Genomic DNA, 23270 nt, shown 5'->3' with positions numbered 1-23270 from the left:
GCATGTGTATCATCTTTTTAGATTCCTCATTTAAGTGCTATTGTATATTTTTTTTGCCTGTCTGACTTCACTTGGTATGATAAACTCTAGTTCCATCCATTTTTCTGCAAATGGCCGTCTTTTCTAAACTGATTTTCTAATCTAGATAGAAATGATAAGCTGTCCTCTGGAAGTGTATTAAAAATTTTTTTTAATGTAAAGAGAAAACATCAGTGCCAATTGGGTGCCAACTTTAATATTTTTTGGAAACAAAAAATTGGCCCTGGGTATTAACCCCTCTGCCTTTGCCATGTTTTCATTTTACTGGAGTGTAGTACTGATCCTTGTGCAGTGAAGGAGCAAATGCCCCTGTGACCCACCCTGAGTTCCCTCCCTTACTTGCCAAATCCTGGTAGAAAGATTCCTGGTTTTTATGTAGATTCGTATTTTCTTTTCTCTGTCTTTCTGTTCAAGATCACTTATTTCTCTTTTTCTTATTATGTAAGCAATGCATTTTTATTCTGGAAATTTTAGAAAATACAAGAAAGATCAAAGAAAGAAATAATAGTCATTTATATTTTCCTTACTTAGATACAGCCAAGCTCACCTTTTTGTATATTTTCTTTTGGCACTTGATCCAGGTATTATGAAAATGACAGCGTTCTGTTCATAGCGTATTTAAAACTTTCACTTATTTTGGACATTTTTCTATATTGATAAATATGGATAAACAGTTTCTGCCTTCCGTAACTCCCACCTCCCTCCATCCTTCTTCGGTTTCTTTCTGCGTTCCTTTCTTTTGTAAAAATAATTCTATCTTTTGTCTGGTTGGAAAAGTGGTCATGTAAAAAAAATACACACACACAGATATACATATACATGTATACACGTGTGTGTTTATTAGACCACTCAGAAAGAACTTCTGCCATCTAGAGCAGGAGTCAGCTAACTGACTGGTCCTTTTTCTAAAGGACCAGATAGTCTGTGTTGTAACAACTCAACTGTGCATTATGGTGCAAAAGCAGTCCTAGAGAAAATGTAAAAGAATGAGCATGACTGTGTTCCAATAAATCTTTATTTACAAAAAACAGCAGACAATCCTGAAACTGTAGTTTGCTTGGCCCAGTCTAGGGCAAAGCACTAATTATTTAACTTCCAGAAACACAAACCTATTTTTTTCCCACAAAAATGGAATCATACTACATAAGCTGTCTTGGATGTATTTAAATATTTATTGGTGTCTATTATGTGCCAGCTCATACATAGTGGTGCATACAATGTTGAACAAGACTGACAGGCTGTCTGCTCCCGTGGTGTGTACTGCCCGGGACACAGTGAAAACCATAAGGGCTCTGAAAGTCATGGGGGGATGTGATAGACAAAAGTCAGCATTCTAGTGTATCATAACTTTTGCAACCAATCCCCTATTCAGGGTCATTTAATTTCCTTAATTGTTTCTATTGTAGACTTTCCTGTCGTAAACATTTTAAGATTAAGTCTTTATGAAAAACCATCATTTTTTACTTGGGCTCAAATTCCTTAAAGTGGAATCCCTGAGTCAAAAGGAATACAAATTTTTTTGGTCTTTTGCTAAGCATTACCAAAGTACTTTCTAGAAAACTTATACCAACTTCCACTTTCACCTGACCTTTTTTTTTTTTTCTTTCCCCTTGCTTCCTTTGTGCAGCCAGACTGAGTTTCATGAATTGAGAAAGTAAAATGAAAGTGGCATAAATCTAAGCCGTGAAACAGAAATAAAGAGATAGGGAATCATTCGTGGGAGAGGAGCCCAGTTTCAGATGTTTTGTCTTCAGGGGTTTCCTGTGATCTGCTCCCTATGTAATAGTTAGAAATAAATCTCAGAAGTTCTGTACTGCTAGCTGACACCAGTTATTAACTGCCTTCACCACGTGCCAGAAGCTCTGGTAAGCCCTTCACGTGCATGATCTGAATTAAGCCTCAGAATGGCCTGATGATGGTGGAGCCGGACCACGACCGGGTCTCTTTGAACTAGAGTAGAAATGTCAAGCTGGCAGCCCCACGCTCTGCTTTCTTTGGCTCACACAATGTGGCCCAGCACAGCATTTAAACATTTATCGGCATAGTTCCAAACATTTTAAAACTGGAAAATGTCACAGAAAATCTATATTTAAAACTTTGGAAAAATTGCAAGACCTGGGCACGCTGGGGTCCTACTCCCGCTTGCTGACAGTGGGTGGGTCGTGGGGGGCTTCTTCTACACAAGGGATGTGTGTTCTGATGATATTATTGAGCTAAGATTAGCATCCGCTAAGAAATTCCTCCTTCAAACCGATAGTAACTCTGTGCTTGGGACACGGCAGGGAGCTGTGGGGAGAATGCATGCCCCTCCTCCTCCAAGCCACTTCCTTACTTATTTACTGGCCTGAGTTTGTTGCCTGGACGTTAACTATGGGACGAGACAGGACTGAGGAGAAGGAGGGCAGATGTGGGTCCAGCCATCACCATGACCCAACCTGGGCTCTAGAGGAGGGGACGCTTCAGAGGCTCACTTAGGTGAGGGTGTTCCAAGCTGTTGGGGGGACAGCCTGTAAAATGACTCTTGGTTTCTGGGTGTCTGCCCTCCTCCTCTTACATCCATCCTTCTCATGCCTGTTTTATTCACCACCTAAATTCTTTTTTAGTACACGTCACCGCACGCTTCCCGGCCACGTGGGTCTTCCTCCTCCATCTCGCCTTAGGAAGTGGACTTGGCCATTTTCAGACTGTTGTCTCCTTCTTTTCTTAGTACATCTCTGCCAAATGCTTGCCCCGCAGGCTGGCCGTGTGCCCATCTGTTGCCCACGTGGAGCGTGTGCACCCATCGGTTTTCTGCTAGGACTGGCTCTGGCATTTGTTCACCTCCTAACTCTCTGTGGCTGGAGGGCAAACGGGGGCTCTGTCAGACCTAGTGGCTTTGGAAGCCAGAGCTTGGCTATCTCAAGTCTTCCCTTTGTGTTTTGTTTATTTAGAGCCACAGAGCGCAACGAAGAAGTCACTTTTATGTATATGCGCTTCCCATACACCAGCCACTGTGCCAGGTGAGGGGTACCAGGAAGGAAAGGGCAGTGTGGGAGGCAGAGGTGCCAGCAAAGGGTATGAACCAGATCCAAGCGTGGCATCTGCACCAGCAGGGAGTAGATGCAGAAACTCCTCGTGGCAGAACGCACCAGGTCAAGGAGACTTCTAGAAGGTGCTGCAACCAAAGCCTTCATGCCAGGAGAGAGCTCTTAAAAACACCCAAAGTCAGGGCTTTTAATGTCCATCCTATTCAAGCCCCACTTCCTCCTTAAGCCCACCCGAGTGCCTCTGTCTTCAACAAACTCTTCTGTCTCCAAACTTCTGTCCAGTACAGAAGCCATTAGCCACCCGTGGCTGCCGGTCATCTGCAGTGTGACCAGGCTAAATTGAGATGTAATGTAAATATAAAATACACGCAGGGTTTGAAGGCTTAGGACACACACAAAAATAGAATGTACAATATCACATTAATAAACTCATGGGCTTCCCTGGTGGCGCAGTGGTTGAGAGTCCGCCTGCCGATGCAGGGAACACGGGTTCGTGCCCCGGTCCGGGAAGATCCCACATGCCGCGGAGCGGTTGGGCCCATGAGCCATGGCCGCTGAGCCTGCGCGTCCGGAGCCTGTGCTCCGCAACGGGAGAGGCCACAACAGTGAGAGGCCCACGTACAGCAAAAAACAAAACAAAACAAAAAAACTCATATTGCTTACACGTCAAAATGACATTATTTGGCTATATTGGATTAAATATATTATTCTATCTTTTTACTTTTATTAATATGGCTATTAGAAATTTAAAAATTGCATATGGACATCTCATTTGTGGCTCAAGGGAGAGTCCCATTGTAGAGCTCTCCCTGACTCAGCCACATCAAATATGGTTCTTTACGACTTTGCCATATATTTGTTACATATACATATATATATATGTGTGTGTGTGTGTGCGTGCGTGCGTGTAAGTATAGTACATGTTCTCAGTCTCTCTGACTAGGTAGAAGACAGGACTAATGTCTCGTCTCGTTCCTCTGTGTTTCCTCACTCTCTGCCCTGCCAAAGTGCCCCTTTTGCTATTAAAGATGCAATGTGTGTTTGATAACAATTCTTTCATTCATTTGACAAATATTTGTTGAACTCAGACTCTGTGCCAGGTTCCCCTGGGAACTTAATAAACTAACTCAAAACCTGGCATAGGTAAAAAGAATGTAGGAATTATCAGTTTTATTTTGCAAGATAAGGAAATTGGGGTAAAAAGTTTAAGTGATTTGCTCAAGGTTACCCTCTAGGTAAGTGGCAGGAAACAGGATTCCAGAACTTTTTTTTTTTTTTTTTTTTTTGTGGTACGCGGTCCTCTCACTGTTGTGGCCTCTCCCGTTGCGGAGCACAGGCTCCAGACGCGCAGGCTCAGTGGCCATGGCTCACGGGCCCAGCCGCTCCGCGGCATGTGGGATCCTCCCGGACCGGGGCACGAACCCGTGTCCCCTGCATCGGCAGGCGGACTCTCAACCACTGCGCCACCAGGGAAGCCCCAGAACTCTTTTTTCAATGTGGCTCCAAATCATGTTCAGCATGCTGATCCTGTTGAGAATCCTTCACCCCAGCCCAGGTGCACCCTAAATCCTGTCTTCTTGTTTGTATATGTGCACTTATTACAACGCTCTCTAATCGTCCATCCTTCCCAATAGACTCTGAATAGGAGGACAGAAATTATGTCTCCGCTGATCCCTGTTGCATCCCTGGGGCCTCGCACATGCCTGGCACCTCGTAAGCACTTAGTAAATGTCTGTTGAAGATATTTAGTAATAAACGAGTGTGCCTTCTCCCTCCCACCATTATAAAATTCATGTTGAATTCCATTTTCCTGGAGAGGATACAAATTGGAATAAAGCTCTATAGCTGCTTTCTCAACAACTGAAATATTGTAAACATTCATTTTGTATTTTATTTATTTAGAGCTCTACAATGCAAAAAAGAAATCCATTTAGAGTCTGGGGAAGAAGTCTCTCTTTCCCTGCCGGTCTGTCTTTCTGCTTTTATGTTATCTCACCTACATGACAAAACCAACCACCTGTCTTTTGTCAAAATACACTATGCATCCTCATAACAACTGTGTGCTAGCTGCTGCCAGGGCCTTGGTGCAAACCTGGGACTGGTGGGTTTTTTAAATTATCTTGGCATAACTTATTTGCCATAGAAGTATCTGAATAGATTGTAACATGCCAGGACCACCTAATGGTTATAAGACAGGAAACTATCCTGCCCACCAGAGAAGAGAGGTAGCCAGGCATGGAGAGAAGAACACTGAGCTACAAAGCATTAGGAGTGGTACGGGTCTCAGCTTTGTCATTACTATCTCTGTAACCTTGAATGAGCCATGTTTCCTCATTATCATGAACCTAGTTCTCATATCTATAAAATTGAGGACATTGAGATAGATCAGAAGGGACAGCAACATGGCATACGTACCACCCTGCTGTTGCTGTCTTCCATTGCAGACATTGCTAATCAATCACAATTTATTCTCCATTGATCCACAGTACAGCTTCATAAACCTTATCACAGCACTGCTTACACTGTCACTCATCAGTCACTGACCATTGCCAGGCAAACAGTCCTTTTTCTCTTTTTGTGCAGGGTAGGAAGAAGAGAAGAAATCACAGTAGGACAGTTTTTATTCTTAAAAGCCTTCGCTGCATTAGCTGGAAGTCACCAGCGTAGTCATGATGACATCACAAACCATCCTCTGAGATGACCCTGGTGTGGAAAGGTCATTGAGCCCTTCTGGCTCCTGGCAACACTGAGGTGGCAGAGCTCTGAATGGGCTGAGACTTTGAGGGAATTGGCCAGGGACCATATTCTTTCTGAAGCTCCACTAGGTGGTCATCATCAGGACTTGATAAGGAAGGGGGCTGCAGCCTTGTTTCTTGGGACATTACCCAAAACTCTGAGATATTTGCTGGATTGTGGGAACAACTTCTTAGTGGTTAGAACACCAGTATCTGGCTCTCCAGACAGCTGTTTACCTTTGGATTTCTTTGGGCTCGTTTCGTGTAGTGGAAAAGGCAACTGGGGAATGACTTTTCCTGGCAGAGGTACTATTAGGTGAAATAAAGCCACAGACTTTATTGACTCTTTTTAAAGAATAAGAACATATGCATAGATCAATGTCCAAAAGGATAAAATCATGATGGCTAATGTGGTTTTTTCTGCCCTTCTTTTTTTTTGAATTTTATATTGGAGTATAGATGATTTACAGTGTTGTGTTAGTTTCAGCTGTACAGCAAAGTGATTCAGTTATACATATACATATATCTATTCTTTTTCAGATTCTTTTCCCATATAGGTTATTATGAGTATTGAGTAGAGTTCCCTGTGCTATACAGAAGATCCTGTTGATTATTTTATATATAGTAGTGTGTATATGTTAATCCCAACCTCCTTATTTATCCTTCCCTCCCCACCTTTCCCCTTTGGTAAGCCTAGGTTCGTTTTCTAAGTCTGTGAGTCTCTTTCTGTTTTGTAAATAAGTTCATTTGTATCATTTTTTTAGATTCCACATATAAGTGATATCATATGATATTTGTCTTTGTCTGTCTGACTTACTTAGTATGATCATCTCTAGGTCCATCCATGTTGCTGCAAATGGCATTATTTCATTCTTTCTTATGGCTGAGTAATATTCCATTGTATATATGTGCCACATCTTTACATGATGGCTAATGTTTATTGAGTATCTGCTAACTGCCAGGCAGTGTGTGAAATGCTTTTCAAATTCCATCCCACCTCATTCTCACAACAGCACTAAGAGATGAGTGTCCCTGTCAGCCCCATTTTACTGACAAGGGCACTGAAGCTGAGGAGGGTGTAGTAACTTTTCCATGGTCACAAGCTTGTTAAACATATAAACAAGGATATAAAGCCAAGTGTGTGACTCCAAAAGCAGTCCTCTTAGCTTCTGCATCTTACTGCCCCACCCAGAGTTTGAAAGTGATTGTCTCAGAGTCTTGAGATTAGAGGCGATTCAGCGATTTTTTTTCTTTGTGCTTTTCTGAGTTTTCAAAATTTTCTACACTGAACCTATATAACTATTGAAAACAGCGGGAAAAGTCTTAAAAAGAAAAAAGAAATCACAAGAAAATGAATCTGGAGTCAGAGTTAGAAGATCTGAATTTAATACCCAGCTGTTTTTAACAGATTGTCTAACCTTAGTCTGGTAATTTCCCTTGTCTCAGTCTTGGTTTCCTCTTCTATAAAATGTGATCACTGGACTGAAAGATCTGTAAGATTCCTTCTGGGCTGGAAATTATATACATTTATTTGGGCAGGGGTTAGGAGGTAGTATCTAGTAGATGCATTCATCAGCTTTTTTTTTTTTCCACCTGGGAGGTGATGATTATTTAAGAGTGAGAAACTCTTTTGGGACCATATGGTATAAAAAATTCAGAGTGGTTTCTGTGTTAGTGCTCTAAAAGCACAATAAGCTCAATTTTATTACAACAATGAGTTTCTCAAAACAAATGTGTTAGAACATGACCTTGGTTGTCATCATGGGACTCTTCATACAGAGCTTGGCCTTTTCTATATAGTCCATGTCTGTCATCAATGTCTGTCTGGTTGTCTAGTTTAAATTTAGTGGTTTTGCAGTGTTGAGGTTGTGATGGGATTGTTAGAGTTAAATACGTGATGTTTTATTAATTTAGTCACATTTATAGATCTTGAGAGGCCTGCGGTGATAAAAATCTGAGTTATACATTGCATTAAGCAGAGTTATATAAAGCCTGTTGAATATTAATTTTGTAATGATTCACCTTACAGTTTTATGAGACTAGATATAAAAAGATACAGTGAATAATTGAGCCCATGATCTATAAAATGAAGTCTAGGGAAGAAAGAGTAATTGGAAGTGAAAAGAGCAAAGCTTTTCCCTTTGCTGAGATCAAGTTAATTCAATCTCAGCCCCTTCCTGCAACTTCAGGTCCCCTAGGTTCTTAGTGCATTAGATGAATGTATAGTAAAAAATACAAAGCAAATAAAATGTGGATATTTTCTACCATATTACTGCTTTCATTATTTTTAGTTTAGCCTCTAAATATATTTGATTTTTATAATCTGAATATTTTATAAATCTTTTTCCAGGTTATATTTTTCAAAAATTGTTTCTAAAATAAAGCAAGTTCTTGCACAAGAGAGATAAAATTACTTATATCTCTTACCTCTCAAATTACCCTTTGCAGAAATTATATAGATGGGCAATAAGCATGTTAAAAGCTGCTCAACATTATCAGCCTCAAGGAAACCCACATTCAAACCACAGTGAAATACCACCTCGTACCTATCAAAACGGATAAAATTAAAAGACTGACAATACCAAGTGTTGGTGAGGACATAGAGCAACTGGAACTCTCATGCACTGCTGGGAGGAATGTAAAATTGTAAAACCACGTTGGATCACAGTTTTCAGTTTTTATAAGATTAAAAATACCCTTATCATAGGACCTGGCCATTCCACTCCAAAGTATTCACAGAAAAAAAAGATGTGACACACACACACACACACACACACACACACACACACACACACACACACAGGAATGTTACTTGGCCATACAAAGAATGAAATTTTGCTATTTGCAACAACATGGATGGACTTACGCTAAGTGAAATAAGTCAGACAGAGAAATACAAGTACTGTATGATATCATTTATATGTGGAATCTAAAAAATACAACAAACTAGTTGAATATAACAAAAAAGAAACAGACTCACAGATAAACAGAACAAACCAGTGCTTACCAGTGGGGAGAGGGGAGGGGAGAGGGGCAGGATAGGGGTAGGGGTTTTAGAGGTACAAACTATTGTGTATAAAATAAGCTGCAAGGATATATTGTACACACAGGGAATATAGTCAATATTTTGTAATAACTATAAATGAAATATAACCTTTAAAAATTGTGAATCACTATGATGTACACCTGAAACTTATATAATGTACATCAACTATACCTCAATTAAAAAAAACCCCGACAAATACCCATCAGTAGATGAATGGATAAACAAATTGGGGTATAGCTATACAATAGAATACTGTAAAATAAAACAAAACAATTAAAAAGAACAAACTACTAATATGTGTAACAACATGACTATATCTCAGAAATATGCTGAGTGAAAGGAGCCAGATGCAAAAAAAATTCAGACTGTCTAATTTAATTCGTATGAGATTCTAGGAAAAGCACATCAATATATAGTGACAGGAAGTAGATCAGTGCCTTCCTGGGGCAGAGGTAGGAGGTAAAGGGGAGAATGGAGTATGGAGGGACATGAAGGAACTTTTCAGGGGATGAAACGTGCTATATCTTAATTGGGGTGGTAGGTACAGGAGTATATATATTTGTCAAAATCCAATGAACCGAACACTTAAAATGGGAGTATTTTATTATATGTAAATTATACCTCAAAGAAGTTGATTTTGAAAATGCCTTTTGCAGTATCTCTCTTGTTGGTGCATTAACATCTCTAGACGACCTAAGATCTTGATTCTAAATCAAGTTTCCGTATTTACTCATTGTGGGATCGTGGCTCTCATATTCCATATATAAAATAGGTATAATTACTACATTTGGCCAAGCTTTTGGAATTGCCCTGAGGAGCACAAGAGATGATGAATGTATAAAAGTGATTTTTGAATCATGATACTTTGCAGAAAATTGGCTGTCACTCCCACTTTGTAGTTCACTCTGCAAATCAGAGTGAAATTACCTTGAAATGGTGCCCCATCTAAAATTTCAGAGAGTTGATCCTCTTACCTGGGCCCCAAATGAACTCTCCCCATACTGAACGCCAGGCCAGAGCACAGAGAATCCTAGCAAATTTTCTTAGCACTTTAAAAATATCCGCCTGCCTCAGTGTGACATACCAATCAACCCACTCAGACTCCGAGCCCTTCACTTCCAGCGGTGACAACCTACACAATTGTTCCCCCAAGTCAAGACACACTGTATGAGTCATCTTAGCTTGTCAACTAGGTTTAAGTTTCATTTGACATCTTCGAAGAATCTTCTGTTTCCAGAGCAATGAACTCTATGTCAGAGGCTAACCTAGTTGTGGGTAACAACGAAGATATTTATATAGAGAGAGAGATGTCCCTTCTGCAAATTAACAACTTGTCTTCTGGGCAAGGAATTGACTTTTAACTCTGAATGGACAAGGAACATTGAAAAGTTGGGCCCTGATTTAATCTGAAGCAACATACGCATTCATTTGACAAAAAGTCACTGAGTATCTACTATGTGCTTTGTTCTAGGCCCTGGGGCTTTAGCACTGAATAGGAAAAGCAAGGTCCTCCTCACAGAGCTTACATTCTCTTTGGGGGGAGGAAACCAGCAGTCAAACAATGTGACTTCAGGATCCTACAGGTTATAAATAGGGGGAGAGAAAACACAAATATAGGTTGATAGTATTTAGGATATCATGGTCAGGGAAGGTCATGTGTGTTGGGTTGGAACGAAGAGATGGAGCCAGCTGTGGGACAAGCTGGAGAAACAGTGATCTAAGTAAGCAGTGGGGACGGCAAGTTAGAACGGGCTTGGCAAAGGAAGGAAGGAAAAGGAGGCCAGTGCGAGAAGTACTGAGGGTGAAGGGAAGATTGTCATGACATAAGGTTTGAGAGGTGAAGAGGGGATGGAGTTTATGTTTTATTCTGTGAAAATCAGGAGACACTGAAGAGTTTTAAGTGGGGGAGGGAAATGACCTACTATATAAATATGGCCACCATGAGAAGAAGGAATTGACTCGGGCCCGGGTCAAGGGGGGCAGTTAGCATGAAGGCTGTGGAAGTAGTCTAAGGGAGACATGATGGTGGCATGGACTAGGAATGGCACTGGAAATAAGGAGAGAAGAACAAATAAAGGGAACGTGTTTTAGAGGTAGTGCTGCTAGGATTTGATGAATGGGAAGTGGGGTGATGAAGAAAAAGAATGCATAGTTTGGGCTTCCCTGGTGGCGCAGTGGTTGAGAGTCCGCCTGCCGATGCAGGGGAAACGGGTTCGTGCCCCGGTCTGGGAAGATCCCACATGCCGCGGAGCGGCTGGGCCCGTGAGCCATGGCCGCTGGGCCTGTGCGTCCGGAGCCTGTGCTCCGCAACGGGAGAGGCCACAACAGTGAGAGGCCCACATACCGGAAAAAAAAAAAAAAAAAAAAAAAGAATGCATAGTTTTATGGCTGGAGCAACCAAGAGGTGATGGGAGTCTTTCTTAGGAGACCACCTAGAGTGACTGCTTACAGTGTCTGCATCCTTTGTCTGCCATTAGAGCAGTGACGAATTACTCTGAAGACTGAAACAGCAGTAAGTATTTGTAAATATCCTGTGATGGGAACCCTCTGGTTGTAAAGACTATATCATCTCCCTTCTCTGATTTCGCTAGACGTGCTAATAAGTGGGTGCTGGAAGTGTTAACTTCTAATCACAACCTTCTTTTGCTAAAGCCATTTTCAGCAGACACCAGTTCAGGGCAAGATCCAAACCTGTCTGTTGTTTATTGCTGGTATGTCACTATTCACTACATGCTCACTGCAGGGAGAGGGCTCTGATGAATTTACATTTGCTCCGGGAGACTTTTGAGAAGTTTGCCTATTTTTGTTAATTATGGCTTGTGAATTACTTTGTCAGAAAGTTTGAAACCCAGAAGTCTAAAAAAATTATGAGGTATTATTAAATATTTAAATATTGCTAATGTCTCTATGTGGTATGAGATTTTGGCTGCGATTGGATCTTTGGGCTGTTTAGTTCCAGGTTTATCATCTTGTAGAGAGTCTCAGCTCCAGTTCTGCCTATTAAAGCAAATTTTAAATTTGTTTCAAACAATCTGTTGGATAAGCATGTGTTGAGACCTTGTTGTTTGTTCTCTATTCATGGGCAGTAAAGGAGTGAGCTTAGCATTGGAATGCAAGCATCTTAGCTTGCGAAAATAATGTCTCAGTAACAGTGAGAAATGTTATCTTTTAAAATGTTTTGAATTATTTTCTTTTCCATTATAAAAATAATATATGCTCATCCTAAAGATTTTGGAAGGTACAAAATAAAACTCAGCCATAGCCCAATCATGAAGAACTCCATGAGATGTTGAAGTTTCTCATAAACTGGAAGGGCTGGAATGAGCTTGTTCATTGATCTGCAGCAACTTCTCATTTTGCCTATGAAGAAACTGAGGCCCAGGGCAGCAATGAGTCTAGAACCCAGGTTTCCTCACTACCAGTTTTGAGCTGCTTCCCTGATTGTTTATATGGCTTCATAAGTACTTCACATTCTTGGGTTCTCACTGGAGGCACAAAGATCTGCTACCCACTTTTAAAATTTTTATTTATTTATTTATTTATTTATTTATTTAAGGTTGCATTGGGTCTTCATTGCTGCACGTGGCTTTCTCCAGTTACCGCCTGCGGGGGCTACTCTTCCTTGCGGTGTGCATGCTTCTCACTGCGGTGGCTTCTCTTGTTGCAGAGCACGGGCTCTAGGCGCGCGGGCTTCAGTAGTTGTGGCACACAGCCTCAGTAGTTGTGGATCGCCGGCTTCGGAGTTCAGGCTCAGTAGTTGTGGCACTCGGGCTTAGTTGCTGCTCACATGTGGGATCTTCCCGGACCAGGGCTCGAACCCATGTGTCCTTCATTGGCAGGCAGATTCTTAACCACTGCGCCACCAGGGAAGCCCCCCTCCGCCCTTCTTGAGTTAAGGGCCTGTGACACATCTTGTCACTGAGCATACATGTGGCTCCATCTGCCCCCTGCTGTTCGGGAGGCTGAGTGGTCTTTTCTTCTTTTTGCTTCTTCTCCGTGGTTCTTAAGTAGGGATGGCATTAAATTGCCTTGATCTAGGTGAGTAGTTCTTAAAGAATGGTTTTTGGACTACCGCATCAGAATTATCTAGGGTACTTGTTGAAAATGAAGACTCCTGTGCCTCAACCCAGGTTTGTGGAATCACAATCTCTAGGGGTGGGACTGGGAATCTGACTTCTTAAACTCAGATCCACTGAAAAATAAGTTTGTCAAGAGGAATAAAACTTTTTATATTTTATCATTCAAATTGTCTTCTCTATGTTGGATAAATAGAGAGATGGATAGATAGATAGATAGATAGATGGACAGATGGATAGGTGTTTGTAAATGGATAAAAAGTTTCTGTTTCCATGCAGAGAAACTGTTAATGGTTATCTTTTAGGTGTAAAAATGGGGTGAATGGGAGAGTGCAGCTTTCTCTGTTCTAAGACACTTAGAAACCTGGATACACAGACCATAGATGTGTTTAGAATTCCTAAACACATTGTAAGTATTTGTGCAGTTAAGCTATTTCTTTGAGAGACTAGAAATATCTATGTAATATTATTTAATTTGCTAGCGTGTGTATGGCCAGTGGGAGAAAGGGAATACTCCATAGTTGATATAAGAGGCCACAGAAGGAACAAACAGGGGGCTCAGGGGAGATCAAAGTTAGTTCGTTTATTCACTTACTCATTTATTCAGCAAATATTCATTGAAAAACACCTCGTGTGTGCCAGAAACTGTTTGAGGTGCTGAGGACACAGGAGAGAACAAGTCAGCAGGGTCCCTGATCATGCAGCACTTCTAGTCTACTATGGGGAAACACCAATAAAGAGTTAAACAAGATAACTTCAAATGGTGACAAATGCTGTGAAGAAATAAAGGAGCTGTGCCATTATGAATGATCAGAGGGCCATTCTCTTGTGGATAGGGATGGTCCCTCAGAGATGACATCTCAACTGAGACCCTAATGGTAAGAAGAAACCAGCCAGGGGCATACCTGGGGAATAAGGGTTCCAGAAAAGGGAAGCTGCATGGACAAAGGTCCCAAGGTGGATTAGCTTGTTGAGTTTGGGGTACATTAAGAAAATGTGTGTGGCTAAAGCTTAATGAATAACAGAAGATACAAGATAAAGTTTAAGAGGAAAACAGCGCCAAGCCACGTATTATAATCACGCCAGAGTAAAGAATTTGAATTTCATTCTAAGTGTAATAGAAAGTCCTAGCAGAGCTACACTGAGAGAGGGATGAGTTGATATCTTTGGATTTGGGGTTTTTTTAAAATCACTGCAACACTCAAAATTATATAGAAACTTACAGTAAATTGTAAATAGATGTGCAAATACTTGGAAATCATAAAAGAACTAAAGAAATGGCAAGATATACCATATACATGGAAGGGGAAGATCAATATCATAAAATGTCGATGCTTACAAAAAAGTACTTATAAATTCATTGCAGTTCTAAGCAAAATCCCAACAGCATTCTAAAATTTGAGTGGCAGTGTAAAAATTCACGGATTTAACAAGGGAGTTTTGCAAAAGGGGAAAAAAGAGTTAGGACTCCACTAACTATCAAAATCTATTATAAAATCTTTGTAATTAAGATACTGTGTTTTTTTGGGCCTCCCTGGTGGCGCAGTGGTTGAGAGTCCGCCTGCCGATGCAGGGGATACGGGTTCGTGCCCCGGTCTGGGAGGATCCCATATGCCGCGGAGCGGCTGGGCCCGTGAGCCATGGCCGCTGGGCCTGCGCATCCGGAGCCTGTGCTCCGCAACGGGAGAGGCCACAACAGTGAGAGGCCCACATACCGCAAAAAGAAAAAAAAAAAAAAAAAAAAAAGATACTGTGTTTTTGGTGAAAGAAAAATAGATGAGTGCGGCAGAATAGAGAGCCCAGTGATGAGCTGAACAAAATGGATGCTTCTGTATGATACAGGAGGACTTGGAGGTCCCAGCGGAAAACAGAGAGAATCAGGAGTAAATGGTGTTGGAACAATTGGTTTTCCTTAAGAAAAAAATAATGATATTTTTTTCTGTGAGTCTGTTACTTTTTGGTTGTATTCACTAGTTGTATTTTTTTTAGATTCCATATGTGATATATGGTATTTGTCATTCTCTGTCTGACTTATTTTACTTTACATAGTTCCCTCCAAGTCCATCCATGTTGTTGCAAATGGCAACATTTTATTCTTTTTTTATGGCTGAGTAGGATTCCATTGTGTGTGTGTATATATATATATACACACCATATCTTCTTTGTCCATTCACCTGTTGATGGGTAGATGCTGCTGGTACTACTTTGAACTCCAAGAGGATGTGACCACTTTTTTTGCTTCATTTCTCTATTGCCCAAAAGTTCTTCCTAGTATAACACTTGCCCCTGTTGCTTCCTTTGTCCGAGTTATGAAATTGTCATCTAAAGAAGCCAGGAATTTGCCAGGAATTTTAGCAAAATGAGATGCTCAACTGATGTCTAAACAATTTAAGTCCTCCTTATCCCCATCCCTCCAGTTATGCTCCCACACCTTTCTTTTTCTGAGCATTTTGATTATTGTGGTAAAATATACTTAACATAAAATTTACCATTGTAATTATTTTTAAATGTACAATTCAGTGGCATTAAGTACACTCACAATGTTGTACAACCGTCACCACCTCTGTTTCTAGAATCTTTTTCATCAGCTCATACTGAAACTCTATGACCATCAAACAGTAACTTCCCATTCCTCAGTCCCCTCATCCCCCAATGACCTCTGTTCTACTTTCTCTATGAATTTGACTCTAGGAACCTCATACAAGTGGAATCAAACAATATTTATCCTTTTGCATCTGGCTTATTTCACTCACCGTAATTTTTTTTTTCACCGTAATGTTTTAAAGATTCAGTCACATTGCAGCGTGTATCAGAATTTCATTCTTTTTAAGAATGGATACTATTCCATTGTATGTATATACCACATTTTGTTAACCCAGTCATTCATTTATGGACACTTGGGTTGTTTCTACCTTTCTGCTAATGTGAACAATATAACAGATAATGCACCTATGAACATGGTGTACAAATACCTGTTTGAGTCCCTGTTTTCAGTACTTTCTGGTACATAACCAGAAGTGGAATTGCTGAATCATATAGTAATTCTATGTTTAATTTTTTGGGGATTGAGTGCACAGTTAACGTTGGCAAATTAAAGAAGGGGGCATGATATGCTGTCCTGAATCTCCCATTTCCTGGTTGGTCACAGTTCCTTCAGGTATGTCACCATTCCCAGAGTGATTCTGTTATTTAAAAATAATGGGGTTACTGTAACTCATCCATCCTAATTCATTGAGACTTGCAGTTCTTTGCTTATCCTCAGATACCTAATAGCACAAGTATCTTTCACTAAATTTTATGGGTGAAGTTATATGCTCTAATTGCATTTGTGTATTTGGTACGTCCAAAGACCTTAACACACAGCCCTCACTCATGTTAAGAGTCTGGTTGACATAAACAAGACCAAAAGACAACCCTCAGAATGGGAGAAAATATTTGCAAATGAAGCAACTGACAAAGGATTAATCTCCAAAATTTATAAGCAGCTCAGGCAGCTCAATAACAAAAAAACAAACAACCCAATCCAAAAATGGGCAGAAGACCTAAATAGACATTTCTCCACAGCAGATATACAGACTGCCAACAAACACATGAGAGGATGCTCAACATCTTTACTCATTAGAGAAATGCAAATCAAAACTACAATGAGATATCATCTCACACCAGTCAGAATGGCCATCATCAAAAAATCTAGAAACAATAAATGCTGGAGAGGGTGTGGAAAAAAGGGAACACTCTTGCACTGCTGGTGGGAATGTGAATTGGTACAGCCACTATGGAGAACGGTATGGAGGTTCCTTAAAAAACTACAAATAGAACTACCATATGACCCAGCAATCCCACTACTGGGCATATACCCTGAGAAAACCATAATTCAAAAAGAGACATGTACCAAAATGTTCATAGCAGCCCTATTTACAATAGCCCGGAGATGGAAACAACCTAAGTGTCCATCATCGGATGAATGGGTAAAGAAGATGTGGCACATATATACAATGGAATATTACTCAGCCATAAAAAGAAATGAAATTGAGCTATTTGTAATGAGGTGGATGGACCTAGAGTCTGTCATACAGAGTGAAGTAAGTCAGAAAGAGAAAGAGAAATACTGTATGCTGACACATATATATGGAATTTAAGAAAAAAAATGTCATGAAGAACATAGGGGTAAGACAGGAATAAAGACACAGACCTACTAGAGAATGGACTTGAGGATATGGGGAGGGGGAAGGGTAAGCTGTGACAAAGTGAAAGAGCGGCATGGACATATATACACTACCAAACGTAAGGTAGATAGCTAGTGGGAAGCAGCCGCATAGCACAGGGAGATCAGCTCGGTGCTTTGTGACCGCCTGGAGGGGTGGGATAGGGAGGGTGGGAGGGAGACGCAAAAGGGAGGGGATATGGGAACATATGTATATGTATAACTGATTTAATTTGTTATAAAACAAAAAATAAAAAAAATTAAAAAAAAAGAGTCTGGTTGAATATATTTCCATAACGCTCTTAGCTTGCCTTTTCTCCCTTCCTTTCTTTAATCTCCTTCCAAATACCATCCACTCTGTTTCTATTCATAGGCTTTGGGGTTTTCAAATTGATGCATATTTACTTTGTGTATAGTGCTGTTTGTCACAGGCAGGAGTCATTGTGCATGGGGCCATGGAATCAAAGAACTTACTAGCTGTGTGTAACTTCAGACAAGGGATTATATTTCCCTGACTCAGTTTCCTCATCTGCACCATATAATAAAATCTATATTATTTTCAGAGTTTCTAGATACATCAGAGGCCACGTAAGTGGTGTACCCAACTCTGGCTTATGATGGGTGCTCGATGAATGGTAGTTTTCTAGGCAGTTGGGAGGTATCTGTTCATTTCTCTTTTTTCTGTCCTTGTGATCCGAGCTGACAGAAGCTGTTCAGTCTTTGTTAACACAACTAAAATAAGGTACTTAAACAGTTCTTTGTACATGATGCTAGATGCTGCTTGTTATATCATTATTTACAAGGAACTTTTGTCATCTATTGGACACATGACAGTTGTGGAGAGATGGTTCAATAGAGCAGAAAATATACAGAGTCGTTCCAGCACTAGTTTTCCCTATGTGCATAATCTTTTGCAAATCACTCTCTCTCTCTCTGAGTCTAATTAATCTGTAAAGTAGGGGCTTGGACTCTTAACACATGCCTGGTATATTCTTTCTAAGCCCAGTATTTTACCTATTAGTCTTGGGGACCAAGGGGATGACTGGGTGTGGGAGGTCTTCATTCTGATTTAGTACGACCCAAACCACTACCCCATCCCCTCACTCTCTACCTACATTACACTCTATCAACATCAGATTTCACTATGTAGATTTAACATAGTTCATATTTTAATGTTTAATTTTAAACACCTAACATAAAGTTAGCCTCTTACTAGCTTTAAGAGCTACTTTTCTCCTAAAAGGATATTGAAGAAGATTGCCTACAAGAAACTCCCAACCTACACTATGCTCTCGTTGTAGATGAGTTCTTAGAATATCTAGTTACCGAGTCCAAGCTCATACTGCTTGCTGCACTACAGACCAATAAATTGAGAGACAAGTTGTTGGGGCAAGGAACAGAGACTTTATTCAGAAAGCCAGCAGTTTGCAAAGATGGTGGACTAGTGTCCCAAAGAACCTTCTTACCCCAGTTAGAATTCAGGCTACTTTGATACAAAAGGGGGAGCGGATGTGGTTGGTGGTTACATACTTCCTGTTGCCAGAATCCTTTGTTACTGCAGCTGTCCACATAGATCTGGTCGTAATATTCCTATAAACCTCCACAACCAATGTTGTTCTTTGTTCTGCAATTTTTTACCTTTATATGAATGGAAAAGTGTTATACCTTTAAAAGTAAGAGCCTTGAGAATGGGCTATAATGTATCTTTCAGGCTATAGGCAACAGTCTTTTACAGAGACAGCGTGACTAAGCACAAGCAACAAAGCACAAGGGTTAGAGCTAAAGGAATAAACCCAATATGGCGTCAGGTTTATTCTTCTCTCTTACAGTTCCTGTTAGAAAGGATGGATTTGTCCTATGGCGGCAGTAAGGAGAGAGCAGATAAAGGTGCTTGTGAAGGAATCGTACGGAGTTCTTTCTGCTTCCTGTTGCCACCTTCCACCTCATACCTGTGTCACATCTAGAGGAGTTGAGGGTCAGATGGGATGGGCTGTGGGGTCCGTTGAGGATGGTGCAACAGTGGAGTTGCATTGAACCACGTGGCATAGTGATGAATACCACATCTGCTGCCTCTGACCTCCTCTTCTTGTCCAGTTTTCACACCCTGCTGTGTGCAAAACAGTTTGGGCCCACAGTTGACAAGCGAGAATTGTCCTTCCCGACTGAAGGAGAGCTTCTGGGGAAAAGCTGTTTTCTTTTATAGGGAGAATAACAAATCCATATAAATGAGTGTATCTTATGGTGCAATCCACATGCTAAATTTCATCAGTATTCATGACACGTGCTTCATTCTCTCCACAACTGACATCTGTTAAAACTAGGTTCAGGAGTAAACCATCCTGGTTTCAGCAATTCTGAAACACAGATTCTGAGGTGATATTTTATTGAGTTCTCCCACTCTCACAGTCTTGATTTTACAACTGACTGTAGCTAACTTTTAGTGCTTTAGCGTCTCCTACAGAGACAGAGGCTAGCATTCTATATTCAATGAAAGGCGTTACATGAGAAGCCAAATCAGTATCAGATCTTTAGTTGTTAAGGAGGAGAGCCTCTTTTCGTCTGTATTTTGAGATAGCTCTATTCTAAATCTCATCTAATTAGGTGAATTTCTAAAACTGTGATTAAACTGTAGCCAATCAAAGGAAAATTAGAAATAAATTAGAAGTCCCTGATTTGAGATGTCTAGTTCTTTCCTGTATGCCTACAGAAATCAAGGAGCTGCTCCCTTCTGTGTTTCAGGTTTTGATGAGAAATCCAGAAGAAAGAATGTGTGAAGGAAAAAGATGACATCTGTGCCTGGCAAACAAAATCCAAAGATTATTACAGTGAAAACAAAAGGAAAGCAAGACAGTACTTACTAGTTCAAGGTAAGCGGACATCTCTGTCAATGCTGAACTCTGATATGTTAGAACAGGAAAGTGGGTTTATGAATGTTTGTGAGTGTACGTTGAGTTGTCAAATGGGGACAGGATATATGATATGATCTACCATCTAAACATCTGTATTATGAGAAATGAGGAAGAAAATCAGTAAATACAGTTAGTCTGCTACTCTCACATAAAAGCTAAGTGCCCAAAAGTTAAATGATAGGTTGCATTTTAAAAAGGGGTTCTCTTGTCAGAAAGGAAAACAAACAAACAAAAATAATAAACAATGCCCTAACTCTACTGTGCCAGAGACACATTTCCTACAATATATTTCCAATATTCTATTTGCACATTTGTAAAGTTGTCTTTTTATTCGCAATTGAACATTTGACCAGTTTAAGTCCACTGGACAATTGAGCAACACTAATGATTATTTTTATATATGCAGTGATTTTCTTCCTTAGCTTAGTTGTAGTGAAGGTGTGCTTTATATCTTTTATATCAATACTTTGGGGTTTGTTTTTCCATTTTTCACTGCTTTTTAGAATACAGTGAGGGGGGGAAATGAAATATTCCAATGGTTGCCCAAGCCTGCCATAGTGATGACAATGCGATAGAGACCAAATGTGGGTGTGTAGGTAGCACTTCCATGTGCTCTCTCAAGATTTTTCTTCATTAGTTGATCTCAGTAGTTCATATTTGATAGGCAAAGGTGGTTTGAAGAGTACTGATGTCTAATGTGCAAAAAGTATGAATTGTGCACAAATAGAATGTACAACAGTTAAAGACAGCGTTTTCCCAGTCTTCTCAAAATACTGCCTCTAGGGACTTCCTTGGTGGTCCAGTGGTAGAGAATCTGTCCTGCAATGCAGGGGATGCGGGTTCAATCCCTGGTCAGGGAACTTAGATACCACATGCCGCGGGGCAACTAAGCCCTCGTGCCACAACTACTGAGCTCATGCGCCTCAACTAGAGCCCGCGTGCCACAAACTACACAGCCCACACGCCACAACTAGAGAAGAGAAAAACCCGCACGCCACAACTAGAGAGAAGTCTGTACACCAAAAAAGAGCCCGCACACCACAACGATAGATCCTGCATACCTCAACGAAGATCCCACGTGCTGCAACTAAGACCTAACGCAGCCAAAAATAAAATAAATAAATAAATAAATAAATCTTAAAAAAATACGCTGCCTCTAGTGAAATTAATGATGGGATTGCAATTTCTGCACGCTGGCCCCTGGTGGCGAGGACTACAGTGTGGTGGTCCAGGACATGGACTCTACCACTTACCTCTTGTGTTACTGAAGTGAAAATGATGAATCTTCCTTTGCCTCAGTTTCCTGGATTAGAGAAGAATGAGTAGATGAAATGAATTAATGTATGCAAGGCACTTGGGCAAAGGCCAAGCGTATAAAGCGTGCTCAATAATTGTTAACTGATTTTTTTTCATTGAGTGAAGTGTACTTTGGGGATGGACATTTCAGTTGTTTGTTTTTTGGGCAGTAGAGACATGGAAAAGCCCAAAAGATGTCAGGGAAGTGAAGGGCGATAATTCTAACCCTTGGCGTATGTGCACTTTCCGAGGGAGACTACCATCGGGACTGTCGGGCACCAGGCAGAGATGTAAGAAAGTTAGAGAGGAGCTCAGCGCATTTCTCAGATTCTTACTGATTTATGTACTTTGAGCAGTATTAGTGAATATAGACTTAAATGATGTAGGATCTTCTTAAGTCACAAATCAGGCTCTTTGCTGTAATCTGTAAGGCTTGGTGTCTGTAAGGCTTGGTGTGACCCAGCTGTGGCCATTCTCCCAGCCTCACCCCCTTAGTTCCTTATGCTCACTCTTACCTCCTTCCTGACCCTCTAAGTCACACCAACTCTTTTGCAATTGGAGCCTTTGCACACACTCAATGCAGCCTGGGTGCTTTCTCTCTTGGCACCTAACTCCTGGCCTTTTGCTTTCATCTCAGACTAGATTTTCTCTGGCTTCTCCACTCAGAAGGACCCCTTTGTGATGTTATCTTCCAAAAATATCATCCCTGGTGACATCCTCATCAACAGTGACTATGAGTGCTGTGTTGTCCATATCCTTGCAACAAGGTGTATTCAAATTTTTTTCATCCATGCCAGTCCGACAGGTGATGAGCTTGGTTATTTAAAGTTGGTATAAGGGAGGATGTGAAGGTATGCAGTGAGGGCTGAGGTTAATCATTCATTAACTCATCTTTGGAGGCTGCTTCCTTTTTTTTTTTTTTAGCACAACATTGTAAATCAACTATACTTCAATTAAAAAAAAAGAAAAATGTGTTTCCTTTATAGCACTCATGATTATTGGGAGTTATTTTCTTTATTTGGCTGTTCAGTTATTTTTCACCTGCCCTTTTTACTGGTAAGTAAAAAAGTACGTAAATTCTGTGAGGCCCAAGATGGTGTTTGCCTTTTCACAGTGATATTCTGGGATCCTGGTTCAGCAACTGCAATATACAAAGTGCTCGAAAAACATTTTGGGAGTGAAAGAATGAATGAGAGAGACAAGCTTCCTGCCCTCAGGAGCACAGGTCTCGTAAATGAAATAGACGATTGCTCTACAGCATTAGAGGTTCAGAAATAGAGTGAGGGGCTTCCCTGGTGGCGCAGTGGTTGAGAGTCCGCCTGCTGATGCAGGGGACACGGGTTTGTGCCCTGGTGTGGGAGAATCACACATGCCGCGGAGCGGCTGGGCCCGTGAGCCATGGCCGCTGAGCCTGCGCGTCCGGAGCCTGTGCTCCACAATGGGAGAGGCCACAACAGTGAGAGGCCTGCGTACCGCAAAAAAAAAAAAAAAAAGAAAGAAATAGAGTGAGGAGGGAATCAGTGGGTCTCACAAAAAATTAGACTCATGTAGGCAGGAGCGATATTCTGAGTATTAACAACCAGTCAGCACAAATAAAGATCACGTTGAGCTGGCATCGGCAATGGTGCTGGGCAGGGTTTTTACCCTCCAGCTGCTGGATTGTGGGGAGGTGGGTTGGGATTCAAGGGTGGGGCTCAGGACAGTGATCTATCGCCAACCACTATGGAGGAATTTTCAGTATTTTTGCATTACATGCAGCTGCGTGTGTGTATTTCTACTGAAATCAGCCCTGATTATAGAAACAAGCAGAACCCCTTCTGGTCCTGGAATTTTGTTCTCTGCTTTGGTCTAGAGGACTCTGACACCCTCAGACTTCACCCCTGAGCACCCTCTGCTCTCATGGCACACGTGTACATCCTTCCTTGTACCTACTTTAAAT

General features: G+C 40.9%; 2 protein-coding genes across 10 annotated transcripts in view; both read left to right on the top strand.

The window, feature by feature from the left end:
* Positions 1 to 23270, top strand: part of UBA3 (ubiquitin like modifier activating enzyme 3) — a 444187-nt gene that overhangs the window by 73986 nt on the left and 346931 nt on the right. The window lies entirely within an intron of this gene.
* The window catches only part of FRMD4B (FERM domain containing 4B), a 329668-nt gene that overhangs the window by 73825 nt on the left and 232573 nt on the right, over positions 1 to 23270 (top strand). For 8 of the 9 annotated variants that reach the window (XM_060110254.1, XM_060110252.1, XM_060110249.1 and 5 more), the window contains one exon: positions 19866 to 19993. The gene's annotated coding sequence lies outside the window, so the exon portion shown is untranslated. Of the gene's footprint in view, positions 1 to 19475; positions 19500 to 19865; positions 19994 to 23270 lie in introns of those variants that run through there. The other variant, XM_060110256.1, reaches the window with a different exon arrangement.

The sequence above is a fragment of the Mesoplodon densirostris genome, chromosome 10, assembly GCF_025265405.1.
Source record: "Mesoplodon densirostris isolate mMesDen1 chromosome 10, mMesDen1 primary haplotype, whole genome shotgun sequence".
Lineage (NCBI taxonomy): Eukaryota > Metazoa > Chordata > Mammalia > Artiodactyla > Ziphiidae > Mesoplodon > Mesoplodon densirostris.
The sequence above is the reverse complement of the archived record's forward strand: the minus strand, read 5'-3'. Positions and strand labels throughout refer to the sequence as shown.